Below are 20,819 nucleotides of genomic sequence, written 5' to 3'. Positions count from 1 at the left end.
TAACTCACCAGTTTTTAGAGGAAAACAATATCAAGATCAAGGTAGAAGGCTAATGAACCAACAGACACACAGACGTAAGATTAGCAATGGAGGCACAGTCGAAGGAGATGTGCTGCCCTTATAGTCAAGAATAGCACTACCAAGTTTCATATGGTTTCTCAAAAAGCCTTTAGTGTTATTTGTCCATCCTCATATTCCCTTGTTTCCCTTGCTTTCCAGTTACACTCCTCATTTAATCCTCCTACTCTACTTTCACCTTTGTCTTTCCATGAAAATGCATTTATTCTCCTTCACTGGGAGATGCTCTTCTCCATCCTGGTCCATTACTAGGTCTAACCTCTGTAGCACACATATCAAAAGATTTAAAGCTAACATCTGTATATAAGACAAAACATGAAATATTTGTCTTTTGGGCTCTAGATACCTCATTCAAGATTGGTTCTAGTTCCATCCATTTATCTGAAAATTTCATACATTCATTTTTCTTAACATCTGAACAATATTACACTGTGTAACTGTACCACATTTTCATTGTCCGTTTGTCAGTTGATACAGATGTTTGCTAACTTCTGGCTATTGTACAGAAGCAGCAGTGAATGTGAATGAGTAAGAATCCCTGTTGTGAGATGTAGAGGTCTTTGGGTATGCTCAGGAGTGGTATGGCTGGATCTTGAAGAAGATATAATCCCAGCTCCCTGAGGAACCAGCATACTAATTTTCATAATAGTTGTACAAGTCTGTACTACTACCAGCAATAAACAGGGGTTCACCATTTCCAAAATCCTCACTAGCATGTGTTGTCTTAAGTTTTATTGATCATGGCCACCGTGGCTGAAGAGAGATAAAATGGTAAAGCATTTTCAGTTTGCATTTTCCTGACAAGTAAGGATTTTTAACATTTCTTAATTTCTAAGTCACTGTGTTTCCTCTTTTGAGAACTTTGTCCTGTACCGTTTTCTAATTGGTTTTGGTTTCAGTTTCTTATAGTTAACATTTTCTTTTTAGTTCTTTATATGTTCTAGGTATGAACCCATATCAGATATATTTATAAAGACCTTTCCCATTCTGTAGGCTGCCACTTTATACTGATAATAGAAGGTGTTTAAATGGAATCATCATGTAATAGGGGAGCCAATGTCCCAACTAGACATTTCATGCCATCAGGTAAAATCTACAATGCCAAGAATGTGTTATATTTTGGTGACTTGTTGGCCAAAGGCATCCATTGACCTCCCCAAACATCACTGGCTATTGCTAAGACTATTGATTGTTCTCTACAACATAATGGTAAGGCCCCCTGGCTGAGAATAACTTTTACATCATCTAACAAAGAGAATCTGAGACCACCTAGAAGCTCCGCCCAAACCACTCGTGTTCGTAATGCTAGAAGATACTCTACAAGCTACTGTAGAACAGGAACCATCAACATCACCCAGCAACAAACCCTGTGACTTCTACAGTAAGCAGCCTGCAAGAAATACTGGTGTGATAGTGACACAAATGTTCTAGAAGTAACCAACTATTTCTTTTCTTTTCTTTCTTTCTTTTTTTTTTTTTAAGTTAGGCCCAATTCATGAGATGGAACCCACATCTGACACTTGTAAAGTAGCAAGAACCTGTGACTAGAAAGGGGCTAGATGGGCCTAGAGGAAAACCAAATACTACTGTTTTGCTAAAGAACAAAGCAATAAAATGCTCCTGATGACATATTCCTATACTATACATCAATTAGTTAATTACCCAACCCTCATTAGTGAAGAGTGAAGTGGATAGGCATTAACACAGAGACCCACAACTGAGCAAGAGACTTTGGAACACTCAGACCTATATAGAATGTCATCATCAAACCCCTCCCCTCAAGGGTCAGGGATCTATGTAGAAAAGGATGAAGAAAGACTAAGTTATAGCAGTGGTAGATGACTCCAAAGAAACAGTGTCTGATGGACATAGGATCTAACAGAGACTTTGGGAGCATGCCTACAGCCTGTACAAGTTCACAGCAAAAAGAGTCCCAGCACTGATAGAGGGAAGTAGATAAATGTCCTACACCTGAATAAAAAGCTATTTGCAATTAATGCTTTCTGGAAAAGGGAAAGTACGTTTCTCCATGCAGATTTACTGGGTATACCAACCACATTCCAGGGCAGGCCCAATGCCCAAAAGCAGTGGTCAACAAAAATAAACTTCAAGGTTTTATGCGGAGGAGGTTGTTTTGTTTTTTGTTGTGTGTCTATGTGTGGTATTATTGGGTTTTGTTTTGATTTTTAATTTTGGGATGGGAGTTAAGAAAAAGAAACACAGGAGACAGGGGGGAATAAATGAACTCTAAGCTGGGCGAATAGGCATAGGGAGGTACAGAGGATCTGAGAAGAATTGGAGTAGAAAAAGTCATGAAAATATATGAAAAAATACTTAATTTTTTGAAAGAAAAGAAATATCTGGTCCCACTGAACACATGAAATAAAATTTCAGAAATTAAATTTTTCATTTTTCCTTTGCTGTTATCTGCTAATCAATTATTAATGGATTCCACTTGTGAAAACTACAAAAGGAATATTGACCTGGGAAACAAGGAAATTTGCCTCACCTTTGTCAATTCTCATGAAAGACAATCAAGAAAAATATGAAAAAAAATCACAGAGGCTTATTGTCAAGTCTGTACAAATGTTAGAGGCAAAGAGACAACCAGGTTAGCTGCTGAGGAAATACAACTAATCAGTGATTTCTCAACAGCAAATCTAAAATACATAAAAGAATGATGTCTTCAAAGTACTGAGAGCAAATAAACACTTGAAAAGTATATACTCAGCTAAAATAAACTGCCAAGCAAGTAGAAATCACGTATCTAATAAAGACCAACATTTCTTTATCACAGCCATTCATTAATGGAATCCAAAGACATATATTAATATAAGTAAATGAAATCCAGAATAGTGGATGGGAAAAATAAAGGAAACTTGAGATGCTAATGTATTATCTTGCTAATTATTCAGCAACCTAATCCTTAAAAACTAAAAGCAATAGACTGCTAGTTCTTAATGATATTGCTGGTATAAATAACTTCAGTGTACCCAACAGTTAAACATCATAATATAGAATGTGGAAAAGATGCATAGAGTCAGGAACTGCTAGTCAAACCCAAGCTCTTGAAAAGCACAAAAGAATGAGCAACACCAGGGAACCTTAAACAATGGTTACTGTTAAAGAAGGAAAAAAGAACCAAACAAAAAACAAAACAACAACAAAAACACACACACAAAAACAACAAAAACCCTTATTATATAACATTAACATATACCCAAGATCAAATCTTCCACATTTTCACATAGTTTCAAAGAATGCTATAGTATCCAGGCAATGTAAGATTATTAAATACTTAAAAGTAATTAAAATCAGATATTAAGTTAAAATGAATTATACAATTTTTAAGATGAGAGAGATGAAAGAATACTAAGAAAATTCAATAGAGTAAAATTTTATTTAGTTGTTTTATTCTTTGAGAATTTCATACACGTACACGAGGAAACATGATCATATCCAGCCTCATTTTTCCTTTCTGAATCCGCATAACATCCCACATTTCCCCATAATGTCATAATAAAAAAATTTAATTGAGAACAGAAAATATAAAGTAGGTTACTAGCAATTAAGTATGCAGGTGATCAAATAAACAAAACCATCCTATTCTGATCAAATACTAGTGTGAACTGTAAAATCTTGCAGCCCACTAGTGATGATAATCATAGCTGAAACATAGTGAGAAAGAATGTTCTTGTGAAATAATAGGAACACTGCGGTAGCTAGATTAATGTCCAAATCTATGTTCTCAGTAAAAAAAAATATTATTCAGGAATAGAGACTGTCATTAAATAATAAAAATGAAATAATTCATCAACAAAGTACAATAAACTTCTCTCTAAACATCTAATGGCATAGATAAAATATAACAAACAGGGCATATTTCCCATCATAATAACGCTTTTTACTATATTTATATCATCAATTGCCAAGTGGCCAATAAAAAGGTAATGGTAATTTAACAACTCAATAATCTAATTAACAAATATTAAAGCTCTAATGAAGCTTTGTATCTAATAATTGTAAGATATATATGCCTTCCAGGCACACATGACCATTGAGAATTGACCTTATGTCAAAGCACACACAAAACAAGGAACTGAAGTACCTCTCTCCTCTTTTCTTCACATTAACCTCAGTCCTGGATGGAAGTATGACCTCTACCAAGACTACAGTAATGACACTTTGAGTATGAGAACTTTGAGTAATCTACAGATTTAAGACAAATGAAAACCTTAATATTCACTACTTATGAAACAGAAAGACAAAGACAATATATATATATATGAAGGATCACAGGATACAGATAATTCAATCTCAGGCAAAGATATGCAGCTTTACATGTATGTTAAATCAAAGGACAGGGCAGAAAGTATCAAGAGATTACAAAACTTAGGGTAAATGAACACCAGGAAATGTAAAGGCAGAAATATATGAGCGCATGAAAACAAGCTACAAGAAGAAAAATAAATAAGGAAAAAGGGCACAATTTTTAGGCACTTAGATGGATACATTTCATTACATCCCCTAATTATTCAAACCAAATATTAAAGTTGTTTTAATACTAAATTTTATGGAAAATTTTAAGTTGCTGAAAAAAACTGGAAAACCTGAGCTAAAAATAATAGTAGAATGCAACTATCTAATTATATGTTGACAAATAATAACATACAAGGTAATTCATTTTAAATTCTGATGACCTACAAAAGCTAGTTAAGATTGATACTATAAACAATGGACTACAGAAAAGAATAAAGCACCTTATTCTTTAAAAAACCCCACATAATACTGACATTAAACCGCATGAAAGACCTGGGAGTGGTTATGCATGCCTTTATTCCCAGGCTTTAGAAAGCAGAGGCAGAAGGATCTCCAGGAGTTCAAGACCAATCTGGTATTCATACTAAGTTCCAAGCCAAGGAGTAAGTACTACACAGTGAGATCCTGTCTTTACAACAAACCAAAAAACAAACAATAACATATAAAGAAAGTATGAGTGGAAAATATTAATAATAATGAGTGAAAGAGATCCATGCTAGCAAAGCATTCACTGTAAGTAGCAAGTAGCAAGGGTTATCAGGTATCTTCCTCCTACTACACACTTTGCTAAGGGTTTTGCATTCATTGTTGAGTTTATTGTGTATTTCAGTAGTAATATAATCTTTACATTTCCTCCTTTTCAGTTTTCATATCAAGTAATACGTTTCATTATGACATTTTCACTTATGTTATCTTAGTCACTGATTTACTGCTGTGAAAAGACACCATGACCCCATCAACTCTTATAAAGAAAGCACATAATTGGGAGTTTCCATACAGTTTCAGAAAGTTAGGTCATTATCATTATCATGATCTACATATAGGAGCATGTGGCACCAGGCAGGCATGGCCCCGGAGCGAAGAGCTTTACACCCTGATCTGCAGGTGGCACCTGTCATAGGCTTTTGAAACTTCAAAGCCCACTCCCCAGTGACACTCCTCTTTCAATAAGGTCACATCTACTAATCCTTTCAAATACTGCCACTCCCTGGTAACCAAACATTCAAATATATGATCCGTGGGGGGAGGGGGAGTGGTATTCTTATTCAAACCACCACATAGGTCTAACACAGAACATTGTACATGTTCACACTTTCCCTTGTCTTCCATCTCCTTTCTTGTGAGTCCCTTTCCTCTCACAAAATAGTCTCCTTCTTTCATGTAATATATGTATATGTGTGTATCTATATATATGTGTGTAAATATGCATATAAATCTGGATTCTTCATAAAAAGTGTGTGTGTGTGTGTGTGTGTGTGTGTAACTAAGTCCATCTAGTGTTGCTTATATATATATACAGGTGTTTAGAGATGACCATGTAGGATTGGGTAACATATCAGGAATGTAATCTCCTATGAAAACTGATTCTACCTCCCTTGGTAGCCATCCTACCTATAGTTCTTATTTTGGGGTGGGGCTTGTGAAATGTCCCCCATCCGCATTGGTATATTGACTGATATGGTCATTATGAAGGTCTTGTTTAGGCAACCATAGTGCCGATACTTAGTGAGTCACCATCCCTATCATATCCACAAGGCACTATTTCACAGAAACATCCTGGTCCTTTGGTTCTTACAATCTTTCTGCATCATCTTCTGTGATGTTTCCTGACCATTATGTATAGGAGTTGCATTGTTGATGTACCAATTAGGGCCAGGCACGCCACAGTCGCTTGCTGCATTTTGTCAAATGTCACTTTCTTTAATGTCAGCTGCAGAAAGGTGCTTCTTTGCTAAGAGTTGGTGGAAGGATGAGAGCTAATAAGACACCTAAAAGCTATACTAGTTGGGGGAAACTGTTAGTAATAACTTTTTCTCTGGAGTCCATGACCTTTCCAGTCACAGGTAATTTGCTAGGTTTATAGTACAGAGCCTGAATTCCTTCCAAGAAGGCCATAAATACAATTAGACAGCATTGGTTAGTTTCTCAGGCTTAAAAGTTGGGTAAGACTATTGATTGCTTTTGTCTAGTGGCAGCTTGCGGAGTTCCCGCTGATGCTCTGCAAGCTGGATCCTAACGAAGATTTCCAGCAGTACAGCTCTATGCTTTCAAGTCCTGCTATTCCGGCTAGGAAGCAGTCTCTTTTCCCCTTCTTGAATCTGAGCTGGCCTTGCACATGTGTTTGAACAGACACTAGTTGAAATGACTCTATGTCTATCAGAGCAAAGGTTCAAGTTCTGGTAGTGGCTTTTTTTTCTTCTGCTTCAGATACCATAACAAGAAGCTTTGGCTAGATTAATGAATAGTGAGAAGACATATGAAAAGAGATTCAGACAAATTCCAGCATTCTACTCATTTAATAAAGACTTCAAATCCATAAATAGAGCCACTATGAATATTCTCTCCCCAGACAGATGCACCTAAATGTAACTATATGGTGAGCCCAACTACTACTAAGTAAAGCAGAACTGCTCAGTTTGTTTTGCCAACTTGATATATGCTAGAGTCACTTTGAAAGAGAGAACCTCAACTCTCCCCCCACCCCCTGTGAGAAAATGCACCCACCAGATTGGCCTGCAGGCAAGCCTGTCAGGGTATATTCTTGATTAATGAATGATGTGGGTGGGCACAGCTCAGTGGGGACAGTGGTACCCTTGGGCAGGTAGTCCTAGGGTGAATAAGAAAGCAGAATAAGAATGCCATAAAGCAGCACTTCTCATGGCCTCCACATCAGTTCCTACTTCCATATTCCTGCCCCAAGTTCCTGAACTGACTTCCTTCCATGAGGACCTGGAGTGTACAGTATAAGTAAACTAAACCCTTTCCTCTCCAAGTTGCTTTTGATGATGGTGCTTCACTACAGCAACAGAAACACAGAGCACTAGCCATACTTTAGAAATGTGCAAAATAACAAATATTTGTGGTTTGGGCCACAAAGTTTTAAGTATTTTGTTAATGAGATATAAAAGTAATGGGGATGTCAGGGAAATGCCTTTAAAGGTAACATTATCTGACAGGTTATGGCAACTGTTCACTGGAAATGGCTCTTTCTAGAAACCTCTAGGAAATAGATCATTCCTCACAGTTACACCCTTTCAAGGCCAATATTGCTAGGGAACAATCCACTACCTTGGAAAAGGCATTTATTTAAGCCATCTTATAGTGAAAATAGCTTTCTGGCAATTAAAGCCTTCAGAGAGGTAAAGTCTTGGGTAAAGCAACACACAGTCTCAGAGACAAGGGGTGAGTTGGAGGGGAGAAAAAGCAGCGATCCAGGTGGAAGTTCAATATGGAAGCAGGATCTGCCTTCACCACCAGAGTGCAGAAGCTAAGGTGAGCCACACACTATAACCATCACATGCTCACAACCTCCATACTAATCTGGACCCCAAATGTTACTTACATTGTCCAGGAGCCCCTAGTTAATTGCCTCATTACTTTTGCATTTGTCATCTACTTTAAATCATCTCTCTTCCTTAAATTTTCTATCCTACCACACCATCTTCAGTGTGCGGCATAAATTATATCAGCAAATAAATCTGCTGTCTACCTCAAGGAGGGAATGACTGTCATTAAGTCAACTATGCCCCTCACTTATGACAGATTGCTTTCATACACTGCTCTGCTTCCCTCCAAGTAGCTTTAAAATACTTAACATGTGAATGTGATGTATCTACTGACCTAATGAACCACCTCTTCTATGCCTCTATGTATAGTATGCCTGATACCAAATGTACTCTCTTCCCGTTGACATTGCCAGACACTTCTGACAGATTTTCCATCCATGCATCCTGCAGATCTCAACTGCATGAAAGACTCCAGTGCTTTCCATTCTCCCATTCTTCATACTGAGGCTTGCTTCTTTCCTTCTTTAAATAAAGAATTATGCACATATTAACACTGTTCCTTCAATTTTCTGACAATCTGTTGTCTCCTACTGAATGTAAACTTGAGTTCTCTTTTATTTAGGTACCCCCAGAAAACAGTAAATTCCTCTAAACTAGTAACCTCCACCAAATCAGGTACTGTTTTTACCAAATTTTGAACCAAAATTTACCTCTATGCCTGAAGCAAAGTTGGTGCTAAAAAAGTGTTTACTGAATAAATAAGAAGTGAAGCAGTCTGCATTCCCCTTCCACACATCAAGAGTGGCTGTAGGAGGGGCTGGACAAGAACTCTGTATCCAGAGTGACTTTTCTCTCTCTGTCTCTTTTTTCCTTCAGTCTTCAGTGAGGTATCAGGCAGGCCATAGCAAGATAAGACTGTCCTCCATCCTATTCTAGGTAAGAGAAATATAGGAGATGGGGGAAATAGAAGGATAGAAGGATCCAGAGGATCTTAGAAACCTACAAGAAGAACAGCATAACGGGTGGATCAGGGCCCAGGGATGTCTGCTCAAACTACTGCACCAACCAAGGACAATACAAGTAGTAAACATCTACTCTGATCTAAGCAAAGAACAGGACGTTCTCGGCAGTTACGGGGAGAGCAGGGACTAACTCTGACATGAACTCTGATGCCCCATATTTAATGATCTCCCCTTGGTGGGAAGCCCTAGTGGCACTCAAAGAATAGGCAGGCTACCAAGAGACTTGATAGCCTATGACCATAAAGTGGGGGAGGAGATCCCCCCTCAATCATGGACCTAGGGGAGGATAAAAGGATGGGGGTGGAAGAGAGGGAGGAACGAGAGGATACAAGTGATGGGAGAACAATTGAGTTATAATCTGAATAAATTAATTAATAAAAAAGAAAATAAAGATGAGACTGTCCTCAATTTGCATACAATGCATACAAAGCAGAAAGCTGTTTGGAAATTCGAGGATCTCTGCCTCATCACAGCACTACAACAATCAGACTTTAACGATCCAAAAGAACATTTACCATCAAGATGAGGAAATTTCAAAGTTTAAAATGCAGTATATGATAAAAGAAAGAAGGGAAGAGGTATTTAGAATAAGAAAGGTTACTAGTGAAAGGAAGTAATGGTGACAGGGGAATAAAACAGGAAGGGACAAATAAAGTGGTATGACATATATGCATGAAAACGATATAACAAAACACATTAATTTGTAAGTTAACTTAAAATAAATTTTAAAATCTCATAGACACAAGTAACTTTATATACTTACAGTGAGTTTATTTAAAAACTGGGAAATGTAATTTTTATAGAAAATTGTCGAACCTATCAAAATTGGCTTTGATGATAATAGCTTTTACTTCCATTTAAAAAAATGAAATTTAAAAAGTACAGTATCTTCAGAAGACAAGAAAAGGACTCCCTCAGGCTTCTGGTCATTTCTGAGTCCTGCACTAGGCCTAGGCATTGCTAGTAGGAGGCAATAATCCCTGAAACAGTTTCAAGCAGTATGCATTCCCTTGTTTGCTTCCTTCCTATCGTCTCAGAAACCACATGTGTGAAGCAAGTTAAGATTTAAAGTAACACTGATGCTGCCGTTTTAAACCACCTTAATCTTCCCACACCATCCTTCCTACCCATAACGCTACATTTTGTAAAAGAGGTGTGCTTCAAAAGATTAGTTTTCAAGAGAACAAAGACATTGAAATTCCACCCCAATTATTTATATTTAAATTCTGCTACATTGAATTCAGAATATACATTGTACTATAAAGTCTGAGTATTCTGTACTAAAAACATCCTTGAATGTAAGATTTTTAAGGCATTTAAGTTAAAACTAAAAAGTATTTAAAAGAGGAAATCAGGTTAGCTAATCATCTGAAAAACACTGTACTTTGTAAAATTTGGTAAAAATGTATGAAGATGCGTATTTTCTTGCATGTTTTATTGGCCATGGAAACCTGGGACATAATTCGGCTTACCCTCCCTTTTCCCAGTTCAGCTCACTCTTTGTTCAGTTCCACCTTTAGTCTGGAGTATAATTACTTCTTCAGCTCCTAGGCTATTTGGTTTTAAGCACCTCTTACCCCCAAGGCCTCATGGCTCTAAGGGCTTGTTGAATTTAAACAAGCACATTTAAATCTTTGTCTTTAAATGAGTAAAATAAAAAGTCTCAACAGCTAACACAGATCACTCTTCTCTCTACCTACACTCTAAATGTGCATGTTATAATTGTCTACCAGATCATAATGAGCATCTATCCATCCTCAAAATCAGAGAAAGGAGGACTCTTTCTAGAAGAAAATTTACAATAAATGGTTTTATTCTTGATTAGCTATGTGTGTTTGGGGACACAGAGATTGGCATGTGCATAATTTAACTACCTAATAAGAATTGGATGATCAGGGACACCTTGGAAATGAAGGAGGGAAAATAAAATGGAAGAAAAGAGGAAGATTATTAACAGAAAATAATACAGCATACGAGAAGAATGCAAAGCCATATCGCTTACCTAACAAACTGTAAACTCATGCACACACGCACACTAATGCTTGTACATATACATGGGTCCATACCAAATATACATATATGGTAATCTCAGCTAAGTACAAATTCTCTGCCTTCTAAGGGAGCACAGGCGGATGACATAGATTCTACTCTTGCTATTGCTTGAGGACACTGGAAAATCATAAATACTATCTGTTCTCTTATATTTCTTCCACAAATCACTTAGTGATGAATTTTGAAACAAAGAAATACACACATGCTATATATGAATAACAATATGGTTTGCATTATATCATAGATGCCATTTAAAAATATCGGGAAAACATGTTTGTTTAATTAGGGAGCATGGAAGCAGTCTGTGAAACTTGAGAGGGTTTGACAACAGTGCTTTCCTTCCATGGTCCAAACAAAGGCAGCGGGAGGCAGACCTGTATGAGTTCAAGGTCAGCCTTGTCTACAGAGAGAGCACACAACAGCCAAGGCAACATAGAGAAACACGGTCTAGAAAAAGGAATTGAATTGTATGTTGAGAAGTGAATGCAATACTAAATGTTAACACTAAGTATCCAGACGGTATTCTTTCCTTCAGTGATGCTAGAACACCAATTTTGAGTACTCACTTCTGAAACACCAGTTTTCATCTAAAACCCCTATACCACAACTAAAATATTTTCCCTTCCTTTCCTGTCATTGGTGATAATAAATAGTATGTCATCTAAAAGTCCTTTTTTTTTTTCAGAATTTTCTTTATTTTGTTGTTTCCAGTGTAGACATTAGGCAGTTCATTGTAGAGTAAAGGAGAATGCTTTCGCTAAAGGCTAATGGGAGTGGATAATGGCTAAAGGAACCATTGTTAGAATTCTCACATTTTTGTTTGTTTGGGTTTTTTGTTTGTTTGTTTTGTTTTGTTTTTCTGAGCCAGGGTTTCTCTATGTAGCCTTGGCTGTCCTGGACTCACTTAGTAGACCAGGCTGGCCTAGAACTCACAGCGATCTGCCTGCCTCTGCCTCCTAAGTGCTGGGAATAAATTCTTAAAGCATGTTCTTCAGATCTTTTTCCTGTCTTCCTTGATTTATCTGACTTATTTTCTCACTAAATAATTTGAAATATTTTGCATTCTTTTCTTTATTTTAAAACCCTACCCACTCACTACTGAATAAGGTGAAATGTTTTACTAAAGAAACTGAAAAGAATCTATAACTCTGAAACCACAACTCCTTCATTTATAGTATTTTCTTCCAGTGTTAAAAAAGAATTTTTCAATAATTTAGTCTTAATTTCAATGGCTACATTATTTCGCATCTTACTTTTTAAAACAAATAAGCATTTTACATTTTAAAATTTTCCAGGATATTCGAGTGAAGAAATCTACCACAGGTACTTGACCAATTCCATGTCTGAGTGTTTTTTTTCTGCTTATTTTTTAAAGACTGTGATGAGCTTCATTGTGCTTAAAATTTGTATTTTACTTTTTGTATTTAAATTATTTCCTTGAGATGAATTCCTAGATAAAAAATGCATGTTACCTAATTATCTAAATTATAACAATTTCTTTGTTAGGGAAAGGATAACCAATTTTTTCAGAAAACAGCTTAATTCTTGGTAGTTTTTCAATCTCATAAAAGCTTAGATTTTGCTTGCAAGATGAATGTAACAATGCAGATGGATCCATCTATTTATGACAAATAACACATCAGAGCAAACTCTTTTGCATCTTAGTAATATTTATATCCAAATACAGGTAGGAATTGCATTTAGATATGAGCATAAAACTTGTATGGAATTATTTGTGCTGTGAAGATATATACAATATTTATACCACCTTTCCTTAAATACTCCGCAAATCCAATTTACCTCCAGTTTTGTTTTGATAGCGTAGCTCATAACCACGTCATGTTTGAAAAAACGCTGTAAAAGCTTAATAAAATGAAGTTCTCTTTAAGAACCGTTTAAAGGTACCAGAGAACAAGCAGCATGATTTCAAGGTTAAAATCAACATTTTATAACGAAGACAAAAATACTTTAGTAACTTTATATTATATAATTCTATAGCACACTGGACATGCAGATTCCTAACCAGCACTGGTAACAAGACAGACGGAGCATAAAATTACAAATCAGAGCATCACTTTCATGAGGAAGAAAAGACAAAAATCATATGCATTGGAGTCATCAGAACAGCTAAGGTATAAGAAATGGGATAGGGGACAGATATTTGTACCAAAAGTTCATTGCTGCTTCAATATATGGTTAGCCTCAGTGTTTAGTAACAGATGTCAGATATAAAGTAAATACACAAAAGAGAACAATATATGGTACTTAAGAAACCCTAATTGCAAACAACATTAGATTAGTGCCAATCCTACATGATCTCACCTATTTTTTTTAAACATGGAATGCAGAAAAGTCAAACTCATAGAAACAGTATGGTGAATTTAATAAGAATGGCCCTATAAGTTCTTATGTTTGAATACTTGTTTTGAGCTGTTGAAACTATTTTAGAAGTATAGTGAGAACTTTAGAATTTTGGTTTCTTTATAAAACAGAAAGATTATAAGACTAAGGTTTTGCTTTAATCCTAACTGCAGGGATTTGGGGCTGTTTCATGATTTGCCTCATGCTCTAACAGAGGCATGTTTTGCCAGCTGCAGATAGTTTCTGCTAGTGTGTGACATTTGACATTCTGGAAACATTTCAGATAGTATACTAATGCTAGAGCCACGATGGGGTATTGCTGGTTGAATGCTGCTGGTTGTAGTTTGTTAAGTAGTTGTACCACTCCCTCCACCTCAGAAAAGAAGATATTAGATATCCTGACAGGGAAGATCAAAATTGCTCCAAGAAGTTCAGCGCCCCTAATTAGCAAGGAGTAGTGATAACAGTCCGTGCTCTTTCCTCTCTATCCTTTCCCCTTTATTTTCCTCCCTCTCTTTCCTATCTAGTGTTATGGGGATAAAAGGGTGGGAAAGGGTGTAAGAAAAACAACTAAGAAAATATTAAAAATATGGTTATAGGCAGGGATTATGACCTTCCTAAGTGAGTAGTGTCATGGAGGTGGTCTTTAAGGTTTCAAAACACTTGTGTCATTCCCGCTGCCATGTCTTGCTCGGCCATCATTGATTCTAGCCCTCTGTAACTATAAGGCTAAGTAAATACTGCTTCGATAGGTTACCTTGTTCATGGTATTTTATCATAACAACAATAATGTAAGTAAATTGCTACCAGGAAATGGTCTGTTGCTGTGAGATACCTGACCATATGGTTTTTTGGAGGAATGTCAAGGCACTGAGACTTTGGACTAGAAGACTCTAAAAAGAGCTTAATGGCACATTTTAGTAGGAGTTTAGAAAAGCTGAGAGCTATGAAGGTCCAGACTCAAGAGATTTCAAAGGGGAACAATACTTCCAATCAGCCTGGTGAACATTATTGTAATATTTTGGCTATGAATGTGACCTCTTCTTAAGAATGCCCCTGAAGATAAATTTAAGAGTAATGGGAAAAATGTCAACAGAGATTTCAAGATACCCTAATATTGACTATTATGTGAGTATTAGTAATCATTCATAGGCAGGTCTACAATAAACGAGAGCAAATAGGACATAAAAATGCAAGTTTGTGGTGAAAGAGATAGATATGCTAAAGAGGGACCTGATATGCAGTGGAATAAAGGGAAGGGCACCCCCATGGCAAGAACCCACACAGAGAAGCTTTTGACTTCAGATAAGAAATGTTCTTGGGTATCTTCTGCTCCTAGAAAGATAAAACATACTAAAGCTACCACAGATGTGATTAAAAGGGCCCGGACCTCATCCCAAGTAGACAGCCAAAGGTGGCAGTATCTTCCATATGCTGCTGGCTTTAGAGTCATGAAGGACAGATGAATAAAGAAGCTGTGGAATCTTCCTCCAAAGATAAAGATAGCCACAGTCACCAGACAACATGTGACAGCATAGTCACCGCATGAAGGTCCTGAAATAGGAAGGGACCCTGTGATACCACAGTGTTAATCTGTGAAAGTAAAGCCACAGTCAAGTTGTGACCCCAAGAAATTACAAATCTGAGAGCTTTGAAAAATCTGCCAAGGAGAGCTGGACATAGGGAGTAGAACCAGCCTGTGAAACAACTGTTTTGCAGACAGCAAAGTAAGAAAAGAAAAGCCATTTAGCCTTTTGACATCAGAAGTGGAGGTTGGTTTCTGGGTTCAGTTTTGCTTTGGTCCAGTATTTCTTCACTGTGCCTTTATTCTCCCTTTTCGAGTGGCAATGTATACTCTGCGCTATTGTACGCTGGACCTGAGATGTGTCTGGGCCAGCCAACACTGAGAAGTGTGGAAGGCTCGCAACATGGTGGGGTCATTCCTTCCTGTCCAGTTGGTCATGGTAGGATGCTTAGCCCTTAAAGTTTGACCTGTGCAGCAGAGAAGGAAGGGGGCATGGCTAAGTAAATTACAGTATGGAAACTGGGGCCAAATACATATGCAAAATGACAAAAGGAAGAAAAAAAGAACTCAAACATCTAATCATTAAAAGTGTTTAAAAATCATTCTTTTATGTTATAAAATAAATAAGCAATCTGAACATAGACAGTCAAAATTTTACTTTAAATAGTAAGTCTCCATAGATGGACTTACAGAAATTAAAACTAAATCAATAAATATTTTTCATGTTACCAAAATAGAAAATCCTATAGCAGAGGGCATTTGGACCACATATAGGTTTGTTTTGACTGTCAACATACTAGTACTATGACTAATAATAATAATAATAATTATATTTATATATAATTATTATTATATATATAATTATTATTATTATTATTTCCGTAATAAGCATAGTTCTATATATCCTTTTAAAGAAAGATTAAACTAAAACAGACTTTGAGAAGGAAGAGACTAAAAAAATGGACTGCTGGATTAGAAACCATAAAATAGAAATCAGAAAAATATTTGTTCCAGTAGAGAAAAATCCAGAGACTTGAGGATTTAGAATCCACAAAATATAATATATAGGATTAAAAGTTTAGGTTTTACTTATTGATACATACAGAATTTCAATGGGCTTTTGCATTGAATTCTAAGAAGGATGTTTTTTGAGATTACACATTTGTTAGAGATAGTGACTGTCTTGGATATGCCTTTGCAAATCGGGGCTGATGGTGCTTCAGCATGTATATCCATTGGAATAGAACAGTTTCTTGGACAGGATAACATAGAAAATGTTACAGATATATCTTGCAGTCCTGCAGGACAAGAAAATATGGAGAGATCTAGGAGAAATTTAAAGCAAATGCTAATAGAACAGAAGGGAGAAAAAGACTACCCAAGGGATAAATGATGCTTTGTTTACTTTCAATTAAAAAATCAGTGAGACAAGTAGCACAACTGCTAAAAAAATATACTGGATTTTAAAGAGGGCTGCTAAACTATATAAGCATTCAAAGGTCCTACTTCCAAAATTGAGAAAAGGGGGTATGTTGTATTGGGGAGGAGATTTTATGTTATGTTCATACAGGAGAAGGAAAACTATGGATTCCATCCAAACTGATAAACATTAGATATGACATAAGGAGAGGCCCTGAAGATCTTGGTCAAACACAAAAAGAAACAAATCAAGAACAAAACATGTAACATTACCTGTATATGTATATGCTAGTCCCTCTATGGAAACAACTCTAAGACTGGTTGAGATGTAAATGTCTGTATGTAGCCAATAAATGTTAATGGGTACAAAATTCTCAATACTTATCATGCTTTTAATTCTTTTAATTGGCAAAGACAAAAATTAATAACACAGTATTATATACAATCCAGGCTGGCTTAAAGGAAGACAGATGTCTTTCTTCTACTCAAACAAAGAACAGAAAATCATCTTTAATTGATCCATATGACTAGCACACCACCAAAATATGCAATTACATAACTGTATATTACTTGAGAGTTTATACAAAACAAACAAACCCAAACACCAATAGAATGGAGATGGACCTGAGAGACTCATCTTCAAGGATGCTGAGAAAGATGCTGAGACACATTTATTCCAACATCCTGTATGAGCTAGCCTCAGTTTGCTTCAGTGGCTTTTAATCAAAGCTTGCTTCCAGGACAACTTCAAAGGAGCTAGCTCAAATGGTCCAGATTCACAGACTGTTTCAAACAGGACTTCACTTAAATCTACATTTTCACAGCATTTAGAGACTGGACAACAAATGGTACTGCTAACATGCTTTACTATTTTTTCCCAATTTCCTTTGGGGCCCCCAAAAGTTATCCTAGGCCCCAAATAAGCAGGAAGCTATCCAAAGAATGATTTCCCATTCCATTAGGTTGGGGTGAATGGTTTTATGAGCTATGGATGTTTCTTGTCATTTAGGGCAAGGAAGTTGGTTATAAGTTTTTAATAGTCTTGATCATGAGGAAAATATAGAAACTTAGGACTTAGGGATTTCTGTCTTTCCTTCTCTTTTCTCTATCTTTCTTAGGTAAGGGAAAAGTGGATGAGAAGACCAAAAGGACAATATAGATATATTGTCCAGAAATAATAGGGGGAAAGGGGAGACTATTGAATCTGCTCTTTAACTATAAAACTATTGTTAGTCTCAATTATTTTTGATAGATTGGTATAAAACCTTATATACTGATACAAATTTTAAGTTATATTTGATACACATATGTATAGATGTTTCAACTCTTGTATATGGTAATAGACCTTTGAAACTGACTTAAAACTGGAAGGCTTACTTCCAGTCCTTTTTAAAGCTGCTATTACAAATAATGCAAGTTATTGGTTAGTTAATCTAACTCATGGTCAGGTCAGATACTAGTCTAGTTTACCACAGAAATATGCTTCCTAGGTTAAACTGATAGTAAATAGCTAGAAACAGACAACATTCATCTAATCAGATTTACTGTAGATAGATAACAATTAAACACTATATAAATGTATATACACAGATGCCCTCAAAAACAAAGAACATTTATTCTGCGGAAACAGCACGCATCCATGGGTCAACCATTGATACCAAAATGGCGGCAACCCCAAAGAGGAGTTTACAGGCTCTTTTAAAGGCTCTCTAAAGGCTTCTTAGGGAATCCTTTTGGTGGCTATGTGACTTTAACCAGGATTGGCCGGTGCTTGTGGAGGCAGGCCAGTACTCATGTGAAAGCTAAATGACTCTAGCAGTTGGCCTTTTAGCAATGTCTGGTCCTCTCAAAAGGATACATTATTTTTAATGCTGAGAATAAAGAACAGTAAATGTACAAAATTCTGTATCTATTCAAACTATTTTCATAGAATGAAGTGAAATAAAGGCATTGTCAGATGAATTAAGAAAGTTGGTTACCACAATGCCTGCTCTGAAGACTGGTTTATAGGAGTATTCTCCACCCAGAAGAAAATGACACAAGAAGAAACCTTAGTTTCATGGAATTACTGTTTCACTAACAACAAAAAGACAAAGAGAACCAGAAAATAATCTACCTAGGTGAGCATAAGAAGTAATTCTTCTTGTCTCGAGGTCTTTGAAATGTTTGACAACTTAAAGGCACAATTATCACATTATCTTATGTTATTGTCAATACATGTAGACAAACATACACACACATATATAGAAAGTATGCCACAGAGCAGGAAGCAGAAGGACACAAGTGCAGGCAGTATGCATGGTCTATTAACAATGGTGCAACATGCATTTGGAAAGGGCTACAAGACTTCAGATATTTATGTAACAAATTTTAGAGAAATCCCTGAGGAAAACCATACTAACAGATCAGTCAACAGCTTAATAGTTACAAATTTTGGAGAAATCCCTAAGGAAAATCATACTAACAGATCAGTCAATGGCATAATAGCTAAATTTAAATAGAGTACTGGAAATAAGTTCAAATAGAACAAACAGGGTCAAAATGAACAGAGAGGCTTCTCTTTAAGATGGCAGATGAGAAGCTGCTGCTGTGCGACTCAGTCAAGAAAAGTTAGTGTAAGAATGGACTCTATTGCAAACAAAAAGGAGGACATTCAGAAATTGCAATGCAGTCATAGAGCAGCTGAGCGGTGCCAAAAATACAGCTGCCAGAGCACCAAGACAAGCCAAACCAAACATGCCGTTAGCCTCCTGGCTCCTGATCAGGAGAGCAAAGAAGCCCTGTCCTGTCCAACAGGTAAACAAACCAAAAAGCACAGGCAACAAGAAAGCCACAGTCTTAGTTCAGCCTCCCAGCCCTCCCCAGCCTCAGTCCATTAGTGGGTTTTAATGAAACAATGAATTCTCTGGTACAGAAGTTGAAAGCAGGGAAGAATTGTGTTTTGTCATTCTATATGACCGAGAAGGCTATTATTATTTAAAACAAAGCTACTCTGCCATCTTGAGATAAGAGAACAATTACAAGCTAGATGGCTATACTCAGCCTGTGACAGCCTCAACATGAGTGAGAGCTGTCCCTGGGAGGTAGCTGTGGTCAGTGAGAGGATGGACAAGGACAAGCTGAAAAGATGCAAGCTGCAGGCAACCTAGCTTAAGCAGCTGAGTGCATACCTCTGCCCTTGGTGGGCCAGACCTAAGCCCTTCAAGTTAGAAGCACACACAAGTTTTATAGGCCTGAGTTCCACATCAGTAGGTAGGTCAACTTCTGGAGCTTTCTATCAGTCCCTCATGACTAAAGACCTGCGAACTCTAAAAGGCCTCCCTTCATCAACTGGCTGACACTTGGATCTTTAAAATGTGAATATCAGCCTGAATAGATCCGAGTGCTGTGGATTGTGCTATAGACACAAAGGCTTCTCACATACACCCTAGCCAGGTATGTCCTGGGGAGTCCCAGAAGCGTGAGAGCCTCCTGAGGTTAGGATTGGAATAACTTTATTTTATCCTATTTTAATCATGTTTTATTCCCATTTATGCATAATTCTAATTTTCTTATACACTTTCATTATTGAACATTTTTGGTTTTGGTACTTTTATTCTTTTGAAAGCAGCTCTCATTATGCAGCCCTTGCTAGCCCTGAATGCACCTTGTAGCCCAGTCTGGCTCTGAACTTGGCAGAGATCCACCTGGCTCTGCCTCCTATTTCTACAATTGGAGCATGTATAAATATGTATAGCTTCTAACTTTTTGTTCTGCTCCATGTTTCACTTTTGTGTGCTTCTGGACTGTACTTTTAGTATATTGATTTTATCATGTCCTTTTTAACTCCTGCTAGTGTTTTTATTGTCATTCTTATATTAATCAATTTTTGTTTTTAAACTTTCTTACTACTAAGAACTCATTTCTTGACCATTCTTCCTTTTCTTTTTTCTACTCAATTGTTCTTTTGTCTTCTCTTCCATGCTGGTCTTTTTCCACTACAGGAAAACTGGTAGAATTGAAGAGGATACATTAAGCAAAATAAGCCAGACTCAGACACTACATGCTTTCTCTCATAATTACAATCTGGATTTAAGTGTGTTATGTGTGAACATGTGTCTGTGTATGGGGATCATAAAAATAGAAAGAGTAATATAAAAGGAGAGGAAGAGCCCTTAAGGGATGAGGGCAGTAGGCAAAGAGAGGAAGAGTAATAGAAATCATATCACATGATATCAAATGGGAGGAAAGTTCATGGCAAAAAGAATGACTAAGAAAGATGAGAAGGAGGAGCCCATTCCTACCCTGCAAATAAAACCTTCCTTCTCATTGCCTTCTTATGGCAATGAGAAGGAAGAACAAGAAGGTGAGTGAGAATGTACTATAATGACATGTGCATAATAAAACACAGTAACATCCATCACTTTGCATATGAATTTAATAATCAAAAATATTAAAGAACGCAAAATACACAAACAACTAAATCATAAACTGGTACACATAATTAGGAACATAGGGACTATAAGAAGGGTTAAGACACGAATCAACTACACATAC

At 36.7% G+C, this 20,819-nt stretch overlaps 1 protein-coding gene across 16 annotated transcripts in view; it reads right to left on the bottom strand.

The window, feature by feature from the left end:
* Zbtb20 (zinc finger and BTB domain containing 20) overlaps positions 1-20,819 on the bottom strand; it is a 732,891-nt gene that overhangs the window by 564,195 nt on the left and 147,877 nt on the right. For 3 of the 16 annotated variants that reach the window (XM_051149938.1, XM_051149935.1, XM_051149936.1), the window contains one exon: positions 8,286-8,426. The exons of 12 other annotated variants lie outside the window; for them this stretch is intronic. The gene's annotated coding sequence lies outside the window, so the exon portion shown is untranslated. Of the gene's footprint in view, positions 1-7,122; positions 7,839-8,285; positions 8,427-20,819 lie in introns of those variants that run through there. One more of the 16 variants, XM_051149940.1, reaches the window with a different exon arrangement.

Source organism: Acomys russatus, chromosome 8 (assembly GCF_903995435.1).
Source record: "Acomys russatus chromosome 8, mAcoRus1.1, whole genome shotgun sequence".
NCBI classification, from domain to species: domain Eukaryota; kingdom Metazoa; phylum Chordata; class Mammalia; order Rodentia; family Muridae; genus Acomys; species Acomys russatus.
The sequence above is the reverse complement of the archived record's forward strand: the minus strand, read 5'-3'. Positions and strand labels throughout refer to the sequence as shown.